The sequence below is a fragment of the Podarcis bocagei genome, assembly GCF_964188305.1.
Source record: "Podarcis bocagei genome assembly, chromosome: 8".
Lineage (NCBI taxonomy): Eukaryota > Metazoa > Chordata > Lepidosauria > Squamata > Lacertidae > Podarcis > Podarcis bocagei.
Genome location: NC_138133.1, coordinates 85,896,701 through 85,921,920, shown reverse-complemented (window position 1 = coordinate 85,921,920; position 25,220 = coordinate 85,896,701). Strand labels below are relative to the sequence as shown.

The 25,220-nt window shown below is 43.8% G+C and overlaps 2 long non-coding RNA genes across 2 annotated transcripts in view; one reads left to right on the top strand and one right to left on the bottom strand.

Annotated features, from left to right (window-relative positions):
* LOC308593173 overlaps window positions 1–25,220 on the top strand; it is a 143,830-nt gene that overhangs the window by 87,410 nt on the left and 31,200 nt on the right. The window lies entirely within an intron of this gene.
* LOC308593157 lies at window positions 4,514–5,756 on the bottom strand. The gene is made up of 2 exons (XR_014010794.1): window positions 5,685–5,756; window positions 4,514–4,666 (listed from the first exon to the last, which is right to left on the bottom strand). It is a non-coding gene; the product is annotated as an uncharacterized lncRNA (long non-coding RNA).

Sequence of the window (25,220 nt, the reverse complement as noted above, 5' to 3'; positions counted from 1 at the left end):
AATTCCCTGCTTTTGGTGTAGTATGCAAAATGGAAATTCATGGATCTTGTCCATAAAGAGACACGTGAATTTCTGATTACCTCAGCTCTACAGCTCATTAGTGGCATCCTTTCCAGATATTATTTAATTGAAGGCACTATCCCATCTTTCCCCCAAAAGGAGCCCAGGAAAACGAACACCAAAGTGATGAAATGCTGCATTTTTAAAATCATGGAATCATAGATTCATGTTTAGTCAGAATCTCCTTTCTTGTAACTTGAAGCCATTGGTTTGAGTCATACCCTCCAGAGCAGGAGAAGCCAAACTTGTTCCCTCTTCCATGTGGCAGCCCTTGTGATATTTGAAGATGGCTGCCATACCTCTTCTCAGTTTCCTCTTTTCCAGGCTAAACATAGCCAGCTCCTTCAAGCGTTCCTCATATCTGGTTGTCCACTGCAAGATACGCCTGGACTAGACATGCCTTTGGTCTGCTTTAACATGGATTTTATGTTCTTAAAACGGGATCCCTGATAGTTGGGGCTGAGGAAGACCCTGCCTGAAGCCTCAGCGAACTGTTGCCTATCAGAGCAGACAGTACTGATGAGAGATGGAACAATAGTATGATAATTCAGAAGAAGGCAGTTGAACACTACAGCCAAAGTGGTTACATTCAAGTAAAAAAGGAAACCAGGGTACCTGGTTGGTCTAACTGGGGACAAACATCATTCCAGACTCCAAACTGAGTAATAAAATATAAGGGTGGTTTTGTCAGAGAAGATCTAACTTAGTCATGTCCACTAATTTCAGTGAGTCTGCTGTGAACAAGACTTAGTTGCTTATTACCCTATGTATATTTCTATGTCTAGTCCTCTGGCTCTCTCACTGTCTCTTACTCTTTCCTTCCAATATGTTTATAGGAAAGCACTGTGCATTACATCCAGCACTCCAAAAAATGTGTTGGATCAATGCCTCTTCTTAGTGTTCCTGCAAATTTGAGTAAGATCACTTCCCCCACCCTGTTGGAAAGCTCTTGGACAGAGCTGCAAAGCTTGAGCACCAATCGGAGGATGACGTTTCTGAATTCCCTACTACTCCTGACTGCTACTCCATATGTTAGCACCATCTGCCGTTACACACACAAACTTGAGAAGGCCACTGGAGTATTCTGGGCAAAGCGGCATGCAGTTTGTATACAGGGAGATGAGTAGGCCATATACAGGGAGATGAGAAAGCCTGTCAAGCAGAAAAGATTATGGCCAAGGGCAAATGATCAATGATCTCAGATGGTAGATTGTCTGGAAACCAAAACACGGGGGAAGGAAGACAGCTGGTGAATTGATCCATAAAGAGCCAGCCTATTCAAGGAGTAACTGAGAAGTTCCAGAGTAATCAAGAGCAAGTAAACAAAAGGCTATGAGGGAGATCATGAACTACATGAATGATTATCCAACTTCTTGAATCATTCTGGTCTACTTGAACTAGGAACATAAATTAAGGGTGTGCCCCAACTACAAGTTTCAGTTCAGACCTCAGTTTTGTGCTTTGGAAATAGTCTGATTTGGATTAAAGCACTTTGTAGACTGCCTGATTCAGCTCTGATCCAAATACAAATCCTTGTTTTGAGTTCTGTTTTACAGGCTTTGGGTAGGTAAAAAAAGGGAATGTGAGGAGCTGTGGTCTAAACCATGGAGCCTCTGGGGACTGCTGATTGGAAGGTCAGTATTTCAAATCCCCACAGTGGGTGAGCTCCCATTGTTCTCTCCCAGCTCCTGCCAACCTAGCAGTTCGAAAGCATGCCAGTGCAAGTAGATGAATAGGTACTACTGTGGCGGGAAGGTAAACGGCATTTCCATGCACTCTGGCTTCTGTCATGGTGTCCCATTGCGCCGGAAGAGGTTTAGTCATGCTGGCCATATGACCTGGAAAGCTGTCTGCAGACAAACACCGGCCCCCCTCAGCCTGAAGTGAGATGGGGTCCTTTACCTCTTTTTTTTAAAGTTAAAAAAGGATTCACTTGATGTCCACACAATATACTTGTGAGAGGTGTCCCTATATAAGAAACCAGCCAAATTATAACAGGCATGGAATCACAGAATGGTGGAGTTGGAAGGGACCCGAAGGGTCATCTGTTACAACCCCCTTAAATGCAGGAATTTTAGCTAAAGCATCCATGTCAGCTGGCCATCCAACCTCTGCTTAAAAACCTCCAATGAAGAAGAGTGTATCACTTTCCAAGGTAGTCCGTTCCACTGTTTGCAGCTTCCTCTTCTCAACAGCAGCACTGGGGGTGCAACCAATCTGGTACAATGCTCCTTGACTTGAACCTGTCAAAATGATGCTTCTGCTTCCATTCTGAGCTCTTTGCGCCCACAGATGCCTCAAATCTCTGTTTACAGCCTTCTGCTCTACTGGCTGAGCTATGAAAAGGCCTGCTGGTGGTGGAGCTGACTCCTTGGTACTGCAGGAGCTTGCAAAGTAAGAACACTCCTTCGAGATAAGGACACTCCTTCAAGCCAGGTGTAGTCCTTCCACCAAGATGAAGACAAACGAGTGCCTACTGAGCTTGTGTGGGAAGGGTACTCCTGCCTTCATCAGGTGCATGTAAGCATCAACCGCAGCTATTGCCCTATCTTCATTACCATCATCCTTATTGTGAATGGGGGAGACTCAAATTTCCCATGAACTTATATTTAGGCAATATACTCAGAGTGATGGGTTATTATATTCCAATTTAATCATTGTAAGAGAGGCCAATGGGAGCGTATGCCTCTGCCATAAATCATCCATGAAGCGGGAAAGGCAACTTAAGTAATATAAGAAGGATTACAGTGCCTATAAATGAAAATACATCATCCCCTGGCGTACTGCAAAAAGCAGAATTTGCAGCACTTTGGGACATGAAAAGATACCTATTTGGGCTTGATCAAAGAAACGTTTCAGTTTAAAGAACTGTAAATTTAAACAGTGAAAACAGGTAGATAAAAACGGGACTCCATGTCGCCATCTGGCAGCACAATGTTATACTGCACGTACAAAGCATAAAAATCGCTTTTTCTTTAGCAGTTTAGCTGAGTCCTTGGAGTGCTCTGTGAATTAAGCTTATTAAAGTTTTACTTAGAGCTGGAGCGGAACCCTTCCTCAAAAATATGCAGCTCTATATTGGTTTTCATATAACATTCCAAAAATGCTTAAGAAAATAAGAACTCCACATCTCAGACCCGATGTCTTACAAACAGTTTCAGGAACAACAGTTCCTCCTGGTGAAATTGGCTGGAGCTGTTAGGAGATGCATGATGCAAAGTTCAGAATAACTTTCCAGTGATTCATCTAGCCCAGAATTCTCTTACCTAAGTCAGCCAGATATCATCAGAAGATGCCTTCCCTTGTTTGTCCCATGATAAGGGGTATAACGTAGTGTTGGAGTTCCTTTTGGTATAGTTTGAAGAAGAAGAAGAAGAAGAAGAGTTTGGATTTGATATCCCGCCTTTCACTCCCCTTCAGGAGTTAATAGGCATTGAAAGATCTCTCACCCATGAATCATTGATAGTCCATTCCAAGCCACTGAATGAGCTGTGATGCACCATTTTGACACACTGTGAGGTCCACTTGGATTCATGTTGTAGGATGGAGGTCAGATGGGGATGTTGCCTCCCTCCACGGCTTGAGCAACTTTTTGACTAATCCCTGGCTTTTCTGAAAGCAAAAACCGCTTGTTGATTTTACAGATGCATGCATCTTCCCAGATGCCAGTTTACAGGGCGTCAGAAGGGACATCTAAAACAAGGTCTATCATTACTGGTATTCTACTGATGGCAGATGTAAATTCAAACCTATTTCGTTTCATTTCTTGCATTGATAACCACCTATTCTCCAAGGAGCCCAAGCTGGTGTACATGATTCGCCCTCTCCTCATTTTATCCACACAACAACCCTGTGAGGTAGTTTAGGCTGAGAGACATTAACTTTAAAACACACAAGAATTTATGTGTGTGTTCTTTCAAAAAAATAAATTGCATATAATTATGGAAATGCAATGGAAAGATTTATCAGTGGACAGCTGTAAAAGTGACTCTGAATCAAAACAGAGCTGCCTCATTTCTACATAGAAAAATGGATGTGACCATCACAGAGGGGGGTGGAAAGAGCCCCCCACACACACTTTGACCCACATTTTTAATGAATTCTTCAACATAATTTATTGTTGAATGCTGGACTGAATATCCGTTCTCCAATTCATTAGTCACTGTGCACTTCAGTTAATAGGCAAAGCATTAGCTAACTCATGATAAATTCAATAGATATTTTCAACATAATTTTGCTGGTACTCCCTGCCAACGTGGTACCACTTTGGAGGCTGAAAGGATGTCTTTCTTTAAATGAGAAGGAAGGCATTTTTAGGAAATATCCATTATGAATTCGTTCCAGAGCTTCTGATGGTTTCAAATCAGTCTATTAAATGAGGAAGGCATCCAGGATCTTCTTTCAGAACAAATAAGTTAAAAATGTCCAAAGGGAGGAAGATAGAGATCAGAAATACAATCAAAATGGTGGCTTCTTTCATTTGTCCCTCAACAGTAGAAGGGCCATTCGGAAGCCATCTCACACAGGGAAGCTCAGTCAACCGATGCACTTTAGTCCATGAGAAATAATTAGGGTGTCCTTTTTCTCCCTTGTGAACTTCACTTCCCTGATATTGAAATATGCTTTAATTAATAATAATAGCAATAAAAGGAAACATCACTGTGAATTCTATTTGGCCCATGATAATTTCTTAGATAAAGAGTCCTAATTTCTCCCCTCCCTCCAATGGAATTTCCAATGTTAACTTTGGAAAAGTCAAGCTAGACTATGATTACAGTTACCAAGGTCCCATAGATCTCTAACTTCTGAATAGACATGAATACCTCACACTGGTAATGTAGGGTGTTGATTTAGTGCTGTGCATCCCACAACCCAATCCAGCAGCCATTCTAAGACTTTGGATCGGCCCTCACCCAACTCAGGGCTGACCCAACCTGGATCTAGTCCTTGAATTTACTTGGGGATCAGAGTTAAATCCTGCTGGGTATTGCTTCCCCAGTGCATTCCCTGCAGCCAACAGGAATGCTGGTGAGTGGAGGGTTCAGTCCTGCTCATTTGGCTGTGCATGGATATTCCCTTGATCAGAACAGGCACAAATAGGCAAAGCACTGTGCAGGGCTGTTTAAAAGTCTCTTGCAAACAGCTCCATCCAGCTCTTTGCAAAGGCTTTGTGCCTATCCTTCTCCCCTGCCACTATTGCTGTGTCTCTTGCCAGTCCCAGATCATTATCGGTGGGCCATCCTGACCTCAAGTGATCCGGGACTATCTCAACCCAATTCAGCTGAAGCCCAGATCTGCCCAAATGAGCCGGTTATGGGCTTTTGTTACTCCCTGGTGTTTATTATTATTCTTTCTCTCTTCCCACACCCCAATAGAACATGGGAAAAAATCCACCCTAAGAACTCAATTTTCAAACTAAATCTTGGAAATACCTACAAGCTTCTACAAGTAGAAAGAGGACTTTTCTAGTAACATTTGAGCTCTCTCCAGGCACCTTTCAAAATTGAGAGAAGCCAAGATAATTCCCCAAATGTCTGGAATAGCTTGGTTTATTTTCTGAGTCAATCCTGCTTTGGAAGTTGCCCACCCCTCTCACCTACTCCCCACTATGATCTTCAAAGTACCCTCTAGGATGTTGGGAATTCATTCCTCCGTGCTGCAGATATGGGATTGTTTCATCACATGTCTGTGTGTTTACATTCCACAGTGTTGGATGTCATGGGAACGGAAGTTGAGATACCCTGTTTCCGTGGTACTACTTTTGCTCCCCCCCCCCATGATGAAGCTGAGAGGAGCCATGTTTATCTTTGTCCTGTAAATAAGAAATATAGAGCTTTGTATCCACACCTCAAAGCCTTGCTTTTGCTGTCTGCTGACTGCTGAGACAGGGTGTGCAGATGTCTTCAGATATCTGTCGCAGCAGTGCCTCAGGAGGAGGATTAATCACCCGAGCAGCACTTTGGAGGGAGTAGCACACTGGCCGTGGTGTTGGTTCCCAAAGCCTATGAATTTCAGTAGCAGCCACCCACTTCAACTCCCAAGGGACACCAGGGTAGAATGCCAGTGAACTTAACAGCAGGCAGGGATCCAGTCTCCCTCCTTTTGGTTTCTCTTCTCACAGCTGGACTGCTGACACTGCTTGCTTAGCCTTACTTTGCTTTAATATCAGCATCGAGCTCACAATAACAACACATTAAAAATTTAACAAGGAACATTTCCACTAAGACAGTTGTATCAAAACCCGCAGTAGCACAGAAGATAAAAAAGAGAGAATTCACTAAACAATGACATATCTGAATCATACAAATAATTGATCAGGAATGGATGCTGAGCTCTAGCCCAGCTCCAGTTGACATAACCCCTCTGAAAAAGGGCTTTCTCGTTTGGTGCAGCAGCATAGTGGCAGGCAGCAAGTTTGTCTATACTTTCAGCCCCAAGGGAGGTGGGACAGGTCCCATCCAGCCCTAAATGGAGCACATGCTGCTTGCAATCAGCAGTGCAGTCCCAGGCACCTGGATCTTTCACATGGAAGGCTGGCCTGGTCTCACTCAGTCCCCCTGAATGAGTCAATTGCAAACAGCAGTTCAAATCCCTTTACGGACAACCTCATTGCAAGCACACTCTCTTGCAGATGGCTGCACTATTTCCATCAGTGTCTTCTTTCACAGTTTCAGCCATAAGGGAAGTGGCGCTATTCTCACTCTTCCCTGGATGGAACACAGCCTCCCAAATTCTGCTACTGCCACAGCGGGACCCATTAGGTGCAATTAAAATAGAAGACAGGAACGAGTTTCCTGGATCAGGTAGAGTAGCAAAACTCTGCCAAAAGCTAATGGAACACTATATGGCTTGCTAGGAAATTTCATGATGATATGGAGTTTGTGCCCCACCCTAGGAACCTAGAAAATGAAATTCTTTACCATGCCTTGCCTGGGACTCACTGCTGGATGGGGGAAAATACACCTTTGAATGCTGGTAAGAGATTATGGCAGTGATCATTCAGTTCTGAAGAGCAGCATTGTTTGGTTTCAGAAACGTTAGGACCTTCTTTGCATTCATTATTATTACTGTTGTTTATTTATCTCTTATCCATGATGCTGCCCTGCTCTCTTCCTTCACATGCCTCCTGGTCAAAAGGCACCTTTTCTGTGAAGCACTCAGAAGCTGATGGACCACAGCTCCCATCATCCCTGGCCATTGGCCCAGCTGGGGTCCAGTAGTGGTGTGCAGTCAGTAGACATGGGTGAGTAGGCTAGTCCCCTAAATGTTTGCCTGCTGCCTCCTTCCCAAAGCCTGGGAAACTTCTGTCCAGCTTAGGGATGCTCATACAGGCGATGTCTCACACATGACACCATCCCCCTCCCATTGCCCTTGGCACCTCTGATCCTAACTGTTCCTCTACGGAAAATTTCATGGCACACCACTAGTTTCCTTGAATACCTGAAAAGCACTACAAACCCTTCAGAGGGATGAAAAATGACAAGAGAGGGCACTTTGACCAAAGAGAATCTCATTCAACAACTCCCCTGACTCTTGCTATTTCATTCAGCATTGCCTAGACACCTGCATGAGTATTTTGACAACCATAAAAACTAAAATGTAGAGGGTTTTCATTTTTTTGTTTGTTTTTTCAATGGAAGCCATGATTTTTAAGTTGAATTCTGAAGCTACTTCTATTCCAAAGCTACATTATTCAGTTTTACTAAATTTCCTGCAGAATTGAGGGGGGGGGCATACTGTTGCAGAACACGCACCACGGGAAAACTGCTTTTCGATTCAGTTGCCTGAAGCTCCTCTTTATTCTGAAGTACACCTGAGAGATGTTTCTCAACTCCTGAAAACTAGCGAGTCCCCTGGACATGTTGCAATGTGCACAATATTTATACAGTAATTGTCACAGAAAGCACAGAGACTTACTTGCTCAAATATAGTGGAATACTATAGAAAGGTTCAAGGCAGTATTTCAACATGTTCCAAAATAGTTGTGTACTCTTTAGATTCATTTTGCATCATCAGCAGTTATTTCGCTTTACGGGCTGACTGCAGTTCCATGCATTGGAACATTTTTGTACAACTTTGTGGCTAAGCAGTACATGAGTAATCAAATGTCACTCTCATTCCATGTCACCTCCACTCTTATTCTTGACCAGAGCAAATGTCATTATCCTTAATCCTTGTTATGTAATGAGCTTGGATCCTAGAACAATAGGCTGGTAGCATCCTAGAAGGCAGCAACTTGAGTGGCCTGCAGGAACAGCCCAATCAGGCTCCAGGAGGGGAGCTGAATCAGCCAATCATGCGAGACCCATTGTGTAAATAATGTATATATAGCCAGAGGTTTTCGAATCCCCACAAGTTGTGGGTGAGCTCCCATTGCTCGGTCTCAGCTCCTGCCAACCTAGCAGTTCGAAAGCACATCAAAGTGCAAGTAGATCAATAGGTACCACTCCGGCGGGAAGGTAAACGGCATTTCCGTGCACTGCTCTGGTTTGCCAGAAGCGGCTTAGTCATGCTGGCCACATGACCCAGAAAAACTGTCTGCGGACATACGTCGGCTCTCTTGGCCAGTAAAGCGAGTTGAGTGCCGCAACCCCAGAGTTGTTTGCAACTGGACTTAACTGTCATCCAGAGGTTTGTAGAATTGTAGAATCATGCAGGACCACAAGGGTCATCCAGTTCAACCCCCTGCCATGCAGGCATCCTTTGCCCAGTGTGGGGCTCGAACCCACAATCCTGAGAGTAAGAGCCTCATGCTCTACCAGCCCAGTTTGTGGTTTGTTTTGGGAAGTGCCAATTAGTTAGGTTTGCCTTTAAAGGCAAACCAAATTTCTCCCCTATTCCTAAATCTAATGTTGGTCATACTCAAGGCAGACTCACCAAAATGAATGGACATGATTACAGTCATTCCTTGTGTTGCATTCTGCTCTTCTTATGGACTTCCAGCTTACGAACCCAGAAAACCCGGGTTCACCACTGCGCATGTGCAGAAGCGATCTGCATGCTTTGCACATGTGCAGAAGCCATCTGCACGATTTGCTCACACGCAGAAGTGCTTGATCGTGCCGCGCACATGTGTGGAAGAGGCACTCTAGTTGTGGACTTTTCAGGGTGCGAACAACACCCCAAAATGTATTAAGTCCGCAATTAGAGGTACCACTGTAATTTAGACTCATTAATTTTAAGAAGTCCGCTCTGAGTAGGACTTAGCTGGCCCTGTTGGCCCCTCTGGAACAACACTACCTTCTAAGTTCCAGGCTGAATCCCTGAGACAGCGAGCCATTTATTTTCAGCTGCTTGTTTGCTACTCTGTGTTAGAGATTTATATACTTTCTTTCTCACAGTGATCTCCAGGTAATTTGCAGCGAGCGGGAAGAGAAAGGGTGGATCGGTTAGCAGCTAAAAAAACAAGAAACAACCCAACAAAACAAGCAGTAAATTAAGACCCAGATGCTATTTGGAGAGTTTAAATATTTAGAATGTTTAAATATTTTAAAAGCTTGCAATCTTTGCCAGGTGCCTAAAAGGCAATATTGGCACCAGACATACCTACTTGCAGAGGTGCCTCTGATGGACATGGGATTTGGAGAAGGCCATTCCTGATGACCTAAAGATCTAGGCAGGTCTCTATGAAAGGTGGCATGCCTGCAAATCGTTGGCTCCTAGCAAGCTGTTCTGAGATTTGCTCGGTTTATGTGAATGAATGGTAAGCGGGAGTCACAGCTCAGCTCCCTTGCAATATTGACACCTCATGAGCGTAATCTCTGTACTGTTGAGACCTCTTTGAGTGTGAGCAAATAAAGAAAATGTTAGTGCATTAGTCAGGTAGGAGGTTGTTTATTTGTTTTTGCTGCTGCAGGGTTGCTCAATACAGGAAATGGCAGGCTACATCGGGCGCTGCAACTCGTATACACCTCTGGCAGATGTTAATTGCAATCTGCACAGCAATATATGGCATGCAAATGTTGGTTAAACAGACCATTCATGTTAATGAGTCCTTTACTAATGAGATAATGGGGCTGATTTGATATTATCCATATGCCTGCTTCAGCAGTATTGCTATGGAAATCAGACAACAGTTTCCAGGTCATTGTGTGAGTGTGTGCGCGCATGTGCATTTGAACGTACAAATAATAATGTACTTTTGTACATGAATGTTGTAGTGAAGCTGACATGAAAACAATATTAGTGGGGTTCTGGGCAGCTCCCCATATTACAACTGTTGTAGGAAACATCAGCGTAAGATCAGTTATCAGCCAATTTGCCCCATTTGTTTATTTATTTATAATCTATTCCTTGCCCACTCATTCACCCTCCATCCAATTCAAAGCACTAATACTTCCATTAAAAAAAATGAAACAGTAAACATTAGCCTGAAGAATCATTAAGGTGCATCCAAGTAAGTTATATTCTGAATAGACTCATTGAAATTAATGGAGTGGCAGCTTGCTGTGACCTGTTTGCAAAGAATTTGTAGGATGACTACATAAGAAGTGTCTGCTGAATCAGGCCAATGGCCCATCTAGTCTAGCATCCGATTCTCACAGTGGTCATAGAATCATAGAATCATAGAGTTGGAAGAGACCACAAGGGCCATCGAGTCCAACCCCCTGCCAAGCAGGAAACACCATCAGAGCACTCCTGACATATGGTTGTCAAGCCTCTGCTTAAAGACCTCCAAAGGAGGAGACTCCACCACACTCCTTGGCAGCAAATTCCACTGTCGAACAGCTCTTACTGTCAGGAAGTTCTTCCTAATGTTTAGGTGGAATCTTCTTTCTTGTAGTTTGGATCCATTGCTCCGTGTCCGCTTCTCTGGAGCAGCAGAAAACAACCTTTCTCCCTCCTCTATGTGACAAACCAGGTCAACCAGATGCCTGTGAGAAACCAACAAGCAGGATCTGAGAGAAAGAGCACTCTCCCCTCCTACTGTTTCCACTGTACAACATTTAGAAGTATACTACCTCCAGTAATGGATACAGAACAGAACCATCATGGCTAGTGGACTTTCATAACCTTCTTCTCCATGAAATTTGACTAATCCTCTTTTAAACCCATCCAAGTTGGCTGCCATCACTCCTCTCATGGGAGCAAATTTCGTAGTTCAGCTATGCACTATGTGAAGAAATACTAGCTCCCCCCCCCACCCTTTCCATCATTCAGCTTCATTGTCTGGCCCTGAGTTCTCATATTATTGGAGAGGAAGAAAAACCTTTCCCTCCACTCTTTCTACACCATTCAAAGCTGTCTCACCAGAGTGGTGCATGCTCTAGTTATCTCCTGCTTGGACTACTGCAATGCACTCTATGTGGGGCTACCTTTGAAGGTGACCCAGAAACTACAGCAGCTAGACTGGTGACTGGGGGCGGCCGCCGAGACCACATAACACTGGTCTTGAAAGACCTACATTGGCTCCCAGTACGTTTCTGAGCACAATTCAAAGTGTTGGTGTTGACCTTTAAAGCCCTAAATGGCCTCGGCCCAGTATACCTGAAGGAGTGTCTCCACCCCCAGCATTCTGCCCGGACGCTGAGGTCCAATGCCAAGGGCCTTCTGGCAATTCCCTCATTGTGAGAAGCAAAGCTACAGGGTACCAGGCAGAGGGCCTTCTCGGTAGTGGCGCCCACCCTGTGGAACGTCCTCCCATCAGATGTTGGGAAAAAGCACCAAGGCAAAAGCCAGCTCCAGATTGCTGGAATGCAAAACAGGATGTTGTGTTTTGCAGATGTACTGTTGGAGAAAAGGTGGAGCCTATTCTCTGTACTGAGCACCGGATGTTAGCTCAGTGTGTCATCTGACCTGTGCTGGAAGTACAGGGGAGGAGTTGTGTCTCTTCTGATGGAGTCTGAAGGGTGCAGTCACATTTCTATGTACTGTTGAGTGACAGGAATAAAACATGTAGAAAGGACTCCTGTCTGTCTCATTTCTCCTCCCTGGGAGAATGCAGGGAGGGAGAGAGAAGCAGAGAAGCAGAGGGTGTGTTCTATCTCACGACTAATGAGAAGAATCGCCGGGTTTGTTTACCTAGCCTGCCGGGGTCGCAGACGGACGGTAAACACAGTATCTCGCTCAACTGCCTCGGGGGAGGCCAGGTTCCTCTGCCTGTGAGCCAAGATACTAACAGTTCTCTCCTGCTTGGACTACTGCAATGCACTCTATGTGGGGCTACCTTTGAAGGTGACCCAGAAACTACAGCAGCTAGACTGGTGACTGGGGGCGGCCGCCGAGACCACATAACACTGGTCTTGAAAGACCTACATTGGCTCCCAGTACGTTTCTGAGCACAATTCAAAGTGTTGGTGTTGACCTTTAAAGCCCTAAATGGCCTCGGCCCAGTATACCTGAAGGAGTGTCTCCACCCCCAGCATTCTGCCCGGACGCTGAGGTCCAATGCCGAGGGCCTTCTGGCAATTCCCTCATTGTGAGAAGCAAAGCTACAGGGTACCAGGCAGAGGGCCTTCTCGGTAGTGGCGCCCACCCTGTGGAACGTCCTCCCATCAGATGTCAAAGAGATAAACAACTACCTGACATTCAGAAGACATCTGAAGGCAGCCCTGTTCAGGGAAGTTTTTAATGTGTGACATTTTTGTGTATTTTTTTTGGTCTTTGTTGGAAGCTGCCCAGAGTGGCTGGGGAAACCCAGCCAGATTGGCAGGGTACAAATAATAAATTGTTGTTGTTGTTGTTATTATTATTCCACCCTCTTTGGGTCTCCTTTTCTGCACATTTTCCAGCTCTACAATATCATCTTTTTTCAAGTGAGGTGACCAGAACTCTGCACAATATTGCAAGTGTGGTCATACCACATTAATTTTCTTAAACTTGATCTGTTTATATGCTCGTTTGTCTGTTATGTAAATACCCCATTTTCATACTCTACAATGAAAATAGGGACACCCTATTCAACAACAACAACAACAATTTTACTATTTATACCCCTCCAATATGCCCGACCTGAAGAATTTGGAGCAAATGATTCAGCAAAGGAAACACAGCCCAGAATAACTAAGGAGACAGTACAAGAATATTTGGCTAGTTTAGATGTATTCAAGTCTCCAGGGCCAGATGAACTGCATCCAAGAGTATTAAAAGAACTGGCAGATGTGTTCTCAGAACCACTGGCAGTCATCTTCGAGAAATCCTGGAGAACAGGCGAAGTCCCGGCAGACTGGAGGAGGGCAAATGTTGTCCCTATTTTCAAAAAGGGGAAAAGAGAGGACCCAAATAATTACCGCCCAGTCAGTCTGACATCAATAGCAGGGAAGATTCTGGAGCAGATCATTAAGCAAACAGTCTGTGAGCACCTAGAAAGGAATGCTGTGATCACCAATAGTCAGCATGGATTTTTGAAAAATAAGTCATGTCAGACTAACCTGATCTCATTTTTTGACAGAATTACAAGCCTGGTAGATGAAGGGAACTCAGTGGATATAGCCTACCTTGATTTCAGTAAGGCATTTGACAAGGTGCCCCATGATATTCTTGTAAAGAAGCTGGTAAAATGTGGTCTTGACTCTGCTACCACTCAGTGGATTTGTAACTGGCTGACTGACCGAACCCAAAGGGTGCTCATCAATGGTTCCTCTTCATCCTGGAGAAGAGTGACTAGTGGGGTGCCACAGGGTTCTGTCTTGGGCCCGGTCTTATTTAACATCTTTATCAACGACTTGGATGATGGACTCAAGGGCATCCTGATCAAATTTGCAGATGACACCAAACTGGGAGGGGTGGCTAACACCCCAGAGGACAGGATCACACTTCAAAACGATCTTGACAGATTAGAGAACTGGGCAAAAACAAACAAAATGAATTTTAACAGGGAGAAATGTAAAGTATTGCACTTGGGCAAAAAAAAAATGAGAGGCACAAATACAAGATGGGTGACACCTGGCTTGAGAGCAGTACATGTGAAAAGGATCTAGGAGTCTTGGTTGACCACAAACTTGACATGAGCCAACAGTGTGACGCGGCAGCTAAAAAAGCCAATGCAATTCTGGGCTGCATCAATAGGAGTATAGCATCTAGATCAAGGGAAGTAATAGTGCCACTGTATTCTGCTCTGGTCAGACCACACCTGGAGTACTGTGTCCAGTTCTGGGCACCACAATTCAAGAAGGACACTGACAAACTGGAACGTGTCCAGAGGAGGGCAACCAAAATGGTCAAAGGCCTGGAAACGATGCCTTATGAGGAACGGCTAAGGGAGCTGGGCATGTTTAGCCTGGAGAAGAGGAGGTTAAGGGGTGATATGATAGCCATGTTCAAATATATAAAAGGATGTCACATAGAGGAGGGAGAAAGGTTGTTTTCTGCTGCTCCAGAGAAGCGGACACGGAGCAATGGATCCAAACTACAAGAAAGCAGATTCCACCTAAACATTAGGAAGAACTTCCTGACAGTAAGAGCTGTTCGACAGTGGAATTTGCTGCCAAGGAGTGTGGTGGAGTCTCCTACTTTGGAGGTCTTTAAGCAGAGGCTTGACAACCATATGTCAGGAGTGCTCTGATGGTGTTTCCTGCTTGGCAGGGGGTTGGACTCGATGGCCCTTGTGATCTCTTCCAACTCTATGATTCTATGATTCTATTCTATGACTGGGTTGCCCCAGCCACCCTGAGCGGCTTCCAACATACGGTATTGTCAGGGACTCAGGAACAGAGGCACAGGGGAGAGAGGAGATGGAGAGCGAAGGGGAAGAATCGGAGGGGAGCGTAGGGGAGTATGGCAGTGACCCGAGAGATTCCATGAGCTTCTCCAGGGAATCAGAAGATTCCCAGAAGGAGGCGCCCATGGTCAGGGCAAGGGGGGTCCCGGGGGGGGGGGCACACCAGAAACAAGGGGCCAGCGGGGACTCCCAGAGCAGCAGCTGGAAATCAGGACCAGCTTCCCCACCAGAGCGTAGTGGGGGGGAAGAGTCCCATGGGGCAGGGCCAGCATCTCCTCCAGCAGGGAGAGAAGATGAGTCAGGGCTGACCACGCCTCCATCGGAGAGAGAGGGAACGGAAGGGAGGTCGGGTCCAGCTAGCCCCCCCCCCCCCGAAGGGGGAAGCAGTGACAGGAGCAGTGTAACGGTCAGGAGGAAGGTTGCCGGCTGGGCGCGCGCGCCAAGTTCAAATGTACAGGCACGCGGGACAGCAGAAAGCCCAGATTGGGAACCAGGTCCTAAAGCCCGCCGGAGGCAAGGAGAAGACTCAGGGGACTCAGCGTCAGAAGAGTCCAGGAAGGGCAAGACCCCAGCTGACAGGCGGACCCAGAGGAGGAAAGAGCAAAGGAAGAGGTGGAGCAAGGCTAGAGTCTTAAACTGGTGTCTGGGGGGAGGAGACTCAGACGGAGCTTCGGCGGTCTAGAGTTTCAGACGTAGAGCTGCACACTGCGGCTGTCAAAATGAAAATGAATTTCAATAAAGACTTTTGTATATAACGACGAACTGGCGTTGGTCCTTTGTGAGCTGGGACCTTGGGCAGCTCTGACAGGTATATAAAAACATAATAAAATATTAAACATTAAAAACTTCCGTATACAGGTCTGCTTTTAGATTAGCTCAGGATTCAGATAATTACATGTTCTTCAGCATTTCTCTGATGAAAATAGGGACATCCTACCTCACTCTCCAACATTTCTCTAATGAAAATTGAGGCGCCGTAAGGAAAAGTGAGACATTCCGGGATCAAATCAGAAACTGGGACACCTTCTGTAAGTCCCGGGCTGGCCCTTGAAAATGGGATCCTGGAGGGTCTGTGCTTTATCTCTTAATTCAAACAGGGACTTGGATATGAGACTTCTCCCTTAATCAATAGGTAGCACAAGCCTTATGAAATACAGTTCATTTATATTTAGTAACAGCAAGCTGAGATGACCTAAAATTAGATTGTCTAAAGTTAGATGTCATAGTCCTACATTTATATAAACAACTGTTTCAAAGGGCCAGTCACTTAGCAATGAAAGTGAAGTCAGTTTTAGAAGCTTAAATGTGGGATTTAGAAGCCTAATTTGGGACATCTGTTCTTGGAAACCTTGACCCTTGTAAGTGTAAGTGCTGAAGCTCAAAGGTTTTGACCTGCGAGGCTTGGTCAAGGACACACAGGGATTAAGAATGAATGAAAACCAGTTAGGCAACATTCTTTTTTTTTTATAAAATTTTTTATTGCGTTTCTTTCCATAGGTAAACAAATTTGTTTGGACAACAATATACAAGAAACATTTTCCATATATATAAAAAAAAAACGTAGAAAAAAGAAAAGATCATCACAAAATTTCTTCGACAACTTTTTGGACCTCCTCGCATCCTCTCAGCATTGCGTTCATCATTCTAACCAATTCAGCAATTTATTATCTTATTTCCCGACTTATTATACCTTTGTATTTATTATGTTACCAGTTTCAAAAATTTGTAATTTAATTTTAACACTCTTAATAAACATAATATTTTGTTTCTGATTTGTCTCATTTTTTCCCATCAATACTTACTTTATCATTTACTTAAAATAAATTGCAGAAGCATAACGTTTCTTAATCGTGCACAGTCTTAGCACTCAAACAACTTATAATGTTTTTGCAAATAGTCCTTAAATTTTTTCCAGTCCTCCTCCATTGTTTCTTCGCTCAGATCTCGAATTCTGCCGGTCATTTCTGCCAACTCCATGTAGTCCATCAGCTGCGTCTGCCAGTCCTCCAGTGTGGGTAAATCTGGTGTCTTCCAGAACTTTGCGATAAGAATCCTAGCTGCTGTGGTTGCATACATAAACAAAGTTCTGTCCTTCTTTGGCACCTTCCGGTCCACCATGCCCAATAGAAAGGCCTCTGGTTTCTTAGAAAAGGTATATCTAAATACCTTTTTCAACTCATTATGTATCATTTCCCAAAAGGCCTTTACTTTCGGGCAGGTCCACCAGAGGTGAAAGAATGTCCCTTCTGCCTCCTTGCATTTCCAACACTTATTATCAGAAAGATGGTATATTTTAGCCAACTTGACTGGGGTCATGTACCACCGGTATACCATTTTCATAATGTTCTCTTTCAAGGCACTACATGCCGTGAATTTCATACCGGTGTTCCATAACCTTTCCCAGTCCTCAGACATAATGTTGTGTCCTACATCCTGTGCCCATTTTATCATAGCAGATTTAACTGTCTCATCCTGGGTGTTCCATTTAAGCAGCAAGTCATACATCCTCGAAAGTACCTTAGTCTTTGGTTCTAGTAACTCCGTCTCCAGTTTCGATTTCTCCAACTGGAAACCCACTTTTTTGTCCATTTTGAATACCTCTTGAATTTGAGCATAGTGTAACCAATCTCGCACCTTACCTTTTAATTTGTCCTGGCTTTGGAGCTTCCAATTGTCTCCGACTCTTTCAATCAGTTCCCAATATTTTGCCCAATAGGCCTCCATATTGGGCTTTTTTTTAGAAATCTTGGCTTCCACAGGTGATAACCACCTCGGGGTCTTGTTTTCTAATAAATCCTTATACTTCATCCAGACGGCAAAAATTGATTTTCTGACAATATGGTTTTTGAACAATTTATGAACCTTCGCCTTGTCATACCACAAGTATGCATGCCAACCATACACATTATCAAACCCCTCCAGATCTAGGACATCGGTGTTTTCCAACAGGAACCAATCCTTCAACCAGCAGAAGGCTGCAGCTTCATAATACAACCTTAAGTCCGGCAGGGCAAACCCCCCTCTTTCTTTTGAGTCGGTTAGTATTTTAAATTTTATTCGGGGCTTTTTGCCCTGCCAGACAAACTTAGAAATATCCTTCTGCCATTTTCCAAAACATTCCATTCTGTCCACGACCTGAAGGGTTTGAAATAAAAATAGCATTTTTGGCAAAACACACATCTTTATAGCTGCGATTCGGCCTGACAAGGTAAGTTTCAATCTTGACCAAATATCCAGATCCTTTTTAATTTCCAACCAACATTTTTCATAGTTATCTTTAAAAAGATTTAAATTTTTGGTGGACAAGTATACCCCCAGGTATTTCACTTTTTTAACCACACTTAGCTCTGTCTCTTTCTGATACCCCTCTATCTCTGTAGGTGTCAAATTTTTGACCAAAACCTTAGTTTTTTGTTTGTTTAACTTGAATCCCGCCACCCGACCAAACTCCAGGATAAGTTCCAAAACTCTTTTTGTGCTAGATACTGGCTCCTGTACTGTCAAGACTAGGTCATCTGCAAAGGCTTTCAGTTTGTATTGTTTCGCTCCGACCTCTATACCTTGCACCAACTGGTCCTCCCTAATCATATTCAGCAATACCTCCAGAACAGAGATAAATAGCAGAGGGGATAAAGGGCACCCCTGTCGTGTCCCTTTTTCAATTAGAAGTTCATCCGACACCACATTGTTCACTATCAACTTGGCTTTTTGCTCTGAATAAATTGCTTCTAGTCCATTTTCAAACCCCCGTCCTACTCCCATCCCCTTCAAGTTTTTCTTCATAAACATCCAAGAAATGTTGTCAAATGCTTTCTCCGCATCAATAAAGATTAAGGCAGCCCTTGTGTTCCTAATTCTCAACAACTCCAATATATCAATAATGTTCCTGGTGTTATCAGACATGTGTCTACCAGGGAGAAAGCCTGCTTGGTCCTTGTGAATTACTTCGTTTAAAACGTTTTTAAGTCTACTTGCTAAAATGTCTGCAAATATTTTGTAATCCACATTCAGGAGTGAGATGGGACGGTAGTTCTTGAGCTGAGTCTTTTCCTTCTCTGACTTAGGAATCAATGTGATGAATGCTTCTTTCCACGTTTCCGGCGCCCTTCTCCCCTCCATAATCTGGTTGCAAACCTCCAGCAACGGTTGTATCAAACAATCCTTCAGAGTCTTATAATATTTGGAGGTGAGACCATCTGGGCCTGGAGATTTGCCAAGTTGCATATTTTGGATGGCACCTTCAATTTCCTGTTGAGTTATTTTACTATTGAGAATTGATCTTTTATCTTGACTTATTTTAGATAGTCCATTTGTCCTCAAGAATTGGTCTATTTCCGATTCTTTCTGAGGCCCCTGTGCATAAAGTTCCTTGAAGTATCTGTGGAAGCACTTTCTTATTTCTTCTGGTTTCTGAACTATTTTTCCTTGAATCTCCAGGTTTGTGACTGTGTTTAACTTTTGTCTTTTTTTCAATTGCCAAGCTAACAACTTTCCACATTTATTTGCTGATTCAAACGATCTTTGCTTCATTTGTTTAATTTTCCACTCAATCTCTTGATTAATCAATTTCGAATATTGTGCTTGATGGAATTTGATCTCTCTTAGCACCTCTTTTGACTTCGGATTAGTTCTCAACTTTTTCTCTCCTTCACTTATTTTCTCTAGAATTTTTTCCTTTTTTCCATTCCAAAATTTTTTCTTTATTGTATTCTGTTGTATCAGAAACCCTCTCATTACAGCTTTGCTTGCGTCCCAGATTATTCTTTTCTCCACCGTAGTGTTCAAATTTATTTCAAAGTAGTCCTTTAGCGTTTTTTGGGCCTTCTTAACAATCTCTTGATCTCTTAGCAAGGTGTCATTCATTCTCCATCTGAAGGATCCAGTTGGGAAAAGTCTCAATTCCATTTTTAAGGCATTATGGTCGGAGCAGGTTTTTGGGCAGATTTCCACTTTTCTCGTTTTCGGGGCCAGCCCTCTAGATATCCAAATTTGGTCGATTCGTGTCCATGACAAGTGGGCATCAGAAAAAAAGGTTCCTTCTTTACCCAAGGGGTTCCTTGTCCTCCAGATGTCAATCAAGTCCATATTGTCTGTCATTTCAAAAAAGGTTTTAGGGAGTCTGCCGTCTGTTGTTAAATTTTGATTTTGAGATTTGTCCATATTTGTGGACACCACCCCATTCATATCTCCCATCACGATAATATTAGAATAGTCCAGGTAGTCCATCATTGTCTCATGCAGCTTCTTATAAAATTCTGATTTTCCATCATTTGGCGCATAAACTCCTAATATCAAAATCTTTTCCCCTTGTGTTTGGATTTCAATTGCGAGAATTCTTCCATGATCATCTTTGAATAAAAATTTTGGTGATAGATTCTCCTTTGCATAAATTGCAACACCTCTTTTTTTGACTTTGTCTGATGAGATAAATTCTTGACCAAGTCTTTTATTAATTAATACTTTCCTATGGAGCCTGGTCACATGTGTTTCTTGAAGGCATATTACATCCAATTGTTCTTTTTTCAGAATATGGAATATCCTCCTTCTTTTTTCCGGAGAATTCCCGCCATTTATATTCCAGCTAAGTAGCTGCAGAGACATCTTGTTCTATTTTAAACGTTCTTAAGATGGGGTGCCTTCCTTTTGCTCAGATCCCGAGGGTGCAGGCATTGGCCCGCTTTCAGGCAATATTGGTGCTGGTACAGCTGGAAGCCAATCCACTCCTTTTTGGAGATCTTCTCCGTGGTCGTGAAGGAACTTTTGGTTATCTTCAGGTGTTCTAATTTTAACCTTCCTTTCTTTGTAGGTGAAGGATAGTCCTTGTGGAAACTCCCACCTATAGGGAATTGCGTTGTATCTCAGCAATTTTGCTAGTTCTGAATAGGTGGCTCTAAGATCCAACAGCTGTTTCGGGATATCTCTATAGATTTCCACCCTTTTGTCTTGTATTTCAATTGCTTTTTTAAAATGAAGACCTAGGATCTTATCCCTCTCTTCCTTTGATCTTAAAATTATCAAACAGTCTCTGGATCTATCTTTCTTTACCACTCTTCCCAGTCTATATGCCGAAACAATCTTAAAATCCGTGTCTTCCTTTAAACCCCAGAACTTCGAAAATTCTTGTGTTAAGTATCCAATCAAATCTCCTTGCTCAAGTTCCGGGATGCCTCTCAATTTGATGTTACTCTCACGATTTTTCAGTTCCACCATTGACAGATAAACTTGTTGTTCACTCACCTGTTTGTGCAGGGGCTTAACTTCTCCTTTTATTTCTTCCACTTCTTTTTGTAGAGCTCCCACTTTCTGGATTGCTTCTCCAGCCAATTCCCGATTTTCCGCTGTAGCTCCTTGCAAGTTCTCTATAGCTTGTGTATGCTGGGAAACTTGATCAGTCAATTTTTGAATCGAGGAAGTTGCTTTATCTATCTTCAGAGACTGGTCGTCCACCTTCTGGTTTAGACTTGATAGTTGCTCCAATATTTGTTTAAGTAGTGTATCCGACCCACCTGCTGCCATATCTTCCTCAGTGGACTTCTCAGTTGTTTCCCTTTGTTCCCTTTGGGTCACCAGTACAGCTGGAACCGACGATCGGCGTCCTTGGGTCAATGTTGTTTGTAGAAATTGTGCTGGTTTTCTTTCCTTTTCTTTCTCCTTAGCCTCTTTAGATTCCTTAGCTTTAGATGCTCTTGTTCTCCCTGCACCACTCATTACACATCTGTCAGTGTTCAAGGTCAAATTGTCTATTGTTCCATGGGAAAGACAAATTCAATTATAAACAACCGGTAAAGTGGAATTCAAAACAAAAGTCAGTTCCCAGGATCTTATAATCCGAAAGCCCTGTAGGGGGAGTGCCACCAAGTTTCAAAGACAAAGAAGGAAGTAGTCTGCCATTAAAGTTCCAGAAATTTTGGCTCAGTAAGTTCAATATCCAAAAGTCCCTTCAAAAATTCAAAATTCCCCAGAGCACCTTTTAAAGTTCAACAAAGTTTCACAGGGGGTGCTTGCAACAATGTCCCAACCAAACTTTCCTGCTCAAATGTATCAATTATACTCCAGCAAAGTTTTCACAAAATTTGCAACTGTTTCCGCAGTTTAGCACAGTCTCTCTCTCCGGCAGCCCGACGATCTGACTCTTTAAAGGTCACCCCAGGGGGGGGGAGGTAGGAGGAGACCCCCCGTTACTCGTTCTTATGATCAAAGTCCCTTTCCACCTTCAGTTCAACAGTAAAAAGGGCAGATTTAATAGCACGAAAAAGTTAAAGCTTCCCAAAGTCCCGTTTCAAACGCTTCCGCTTTTAAAAGCTTTGCTTTGATCTTGTCAGCAATGTCGGAAGACGGACTTCCCTTTTTTCGTCTCCCGCTTTCAGCCAGATTTACGAAATTATTTGCCAAATTTTAGTCCCCTTTACTCACGGGTATGTTACTTGTAGTTGGTGTTGATTTTAGGAAGAAGGATCAGCGCTCATCTGTAACAGCCGCGCGGCTTCACTTCCGCGGAAAGAGCGATGAACTCACAGCACCGCCACCCCTCCTTCACTCCGGGTCTCCTTACGGGGTCCCTTCTGTGTTTTCGGAGCAGCTTCTGGTGCCCGCCGAGTCCCACGGCCACGGGCTCACTCTACCCGTGGTTTATCTTGATGGGTCGTCGCTATGCCGCAGCGAACGACCCTTTTCCGCAGAGCCCCTCTTCAGAGCTCGAAGAGGACCGCCATTACAGTTTCGCGCCGCCCCCGGAAGTCCCAGTTAGGCAACATTCTGAGTGGATGAACCAAAGCTCGTTTAAGACTTCCAATTGCTTTGTTATGTAACAGTTACGTAAGGATTGTAGGTGATTTTGTAGAAAGCTATAAAGGTAAAGGTACCCCTGCCTGTACAGGCCAGTCTTGACAGACTCTAGGGTTGTGCGCCCATCTCACTCAAGAGGCCAGGGGCCAGCGCTGTCTGGAGACACTTCCGAGTCACGTGGCCAGCGTGACATTGCTGCTCTGGTGAGCCGTTTACCTTCCCGCTAGTAAGCGGTCCCTATTTATCTACGTGCACCCGGGGGTGCTTTCGAACTGCTAGGTTGGCAGGCGCTGGGACCGAGCAACGGGAGCGCACCCCGCCGCGGGGATTCGAACTGCCAACCTTTCGATCGGCAAGCCCTAGGCGCTGAGGCTTTTACCCACAGCGCCACCCGCGTCCCCTACAGAAAGCTATACAGAAGCTATAAAAAACAGTTAAACTATTTTGTGGGAAGGTCCAATGATTTGAACATTATGCTCATTCCGCTTACTCTAACCTTCAACTGTATATGTTTAATTCAGGAAAACAAATCGACATGACCATGAAACTTGGTTTTTATTAAAGATTTTCTAGGGTTACAAAAGAACAAACATTGTCTCCATTTTCAGGTCATAAAGCCCTTTCTACAGATCAGTTATATTCAATGGGATTTGATGTTGTATACAGTATCAGGCTAGGAGAAAACTTTGTGAACTTTCCTTGCCCACAAAAACAACACCCTCAGGAGTAGCCAAGGACTGCATTTGGGGAGCAAGTTCAACATTATTGATTTAATTCACAAGACCCTTAACAATTTGAATCCAATAAACCCCAAACACTTCCTGATTCCTCATACCCCTGCCTAATCACCCAGGACTTGGCAGGAGTGGTATAGAAATGGTTGAAAGAATTTGCTTCAAAACAAACGGATATTGCTGCAGTTCCCATCCCATCTGGGTTGGAAGCATGATGATGATCTTAGGTGCTCCTTCTCCTTAATATAATCTACAGGGATTATAAAGGAATTGTGCAGGGCATAGGAGCCAATTCTTAGGGGCCATGGGGGCTTTGGTCCCCACAATAAAATATTTGAGTGGGTCAGGCCCCCACCAAGTTGATGGGCATTCCCATTCAAATAGTGAGTGTGCACTGCATCATGTGATGAATTATGTGGGATGTGTCTTAGAATCATAGAATCATAGAGTTGGAATAGACCACAAGGGCCATCGAGTCCAACCCCCTGCCAAGCAGGAAACACCATCAGAGCACTCCTGACATAAGAGAGCGCTTACCTGGGCCCCCACAATATTTTATACAAGTTGGCACCCCTGGCGCAGGGATTGGGGTGTTCCAAATTCATGTTTATTTCAGTCCATGAAATATAGGAATATAGGGAATATAGGAAATAGCATGGTGTAGTGGTTAAGAGCAGTGGACTCGTAATCTGGTGAACCGGGTTCGCTTCCCCACTCCTCCACATGCAGCTGCTGGGTGACTTTGGTCTAGTCATACTTCTCTGATGTCTCTCAGCCTCACTCACCTCACAGAGTGTTTGTTGTGGGAGAGGAAGGGAAAAGAGATTGTTAGCCGCTTTGAAACTCCTTAAAGGGAGTGAAAGGTGGAACATCAAGTCCAAACTCTCCTCCTCCTCCTCCTCCTCACTGAAATGGTGTCGCTTTGTATGGCTAGCTCTTGCGGTAATGATTTCTAATTCCTCATTGAAGACCCTTGAGTCACCAGGTCAAGTATGGTGTTTGAGAAAGGGAGGATAACATATTATGCTTGCTTTCTGCTGATGTCCAACACTCAATTCTATGTTCAGAAGCAATGTGTCCTACTGACACTACCTACCAACAAATGTGTTTAGGACTGAGGTGTGAACGTCATATTTTGGCATCAAAGTGGACCGTAATTGCCCTGTAATTGCTCAACTTTGACAGGGGCATTTATCAGTCTTTCAGCTCCTGTTGTAAAATCACTGGAACAGGAAATGAATGTTCTAGGACGTAATTTAAGAACTAGCTGATCCATGGTGCTTGTCTTGGTCCAATGATCTGAAGCAATTGGTTACTTAAAGGGGAAGGGGGTCACCTGCCAAGCTGGGGGACTTTCTATTTGTGATTCTTCATCCAATAGCACCATGCAGGACAAGCCCTTTGACCAGAGTGAAAATATGCTCTTGATCAATTTCGTCCCCATTTTTCTGCCAACTGTTTGAGTCTTTCACTTCTGTAAAGACAAGGTGGTGTAAACTGAAAGGGGAATGCAGTTCAAAACACCCTACAGAGGATCCCACAGAACCCCAGTTTGGTGTGATGGATATGGAAAGGAGAGACCTAGAATGAGATCTGTATTTGACCTATGTGCATTTAATGTTTTGTTTTGTTTTGTTTTTTATTAAAATTTTTGTTGATTTACAAGTGTGTGCAATGTCTCTCTCTCATATTCCCCCCCCCCGATGTAACATTTTTACAAATCAGTTTCGTTTGTTGAGACATTAGGAAGAAAAGCAGGAAAGAGGTGGAGGGGGGTAAAGATGGGTGGGGTCAGGTGGTGATGTTTCTATTTTACTTACTATATGTAGGGTTTGGTGTCAGTGTTGCTTGTGCAGGTTCTTTGCTGTTCACTTGTGTTCCTTTGGTGGTGAGAGAGGTTGGGGTTGACCTAGGGTGTGGTTATTCATTTGTGGTTGGCTGTGGTGGCCTTAGTTTTCGTGTGTGAGTAGGGTGGGTGTTTT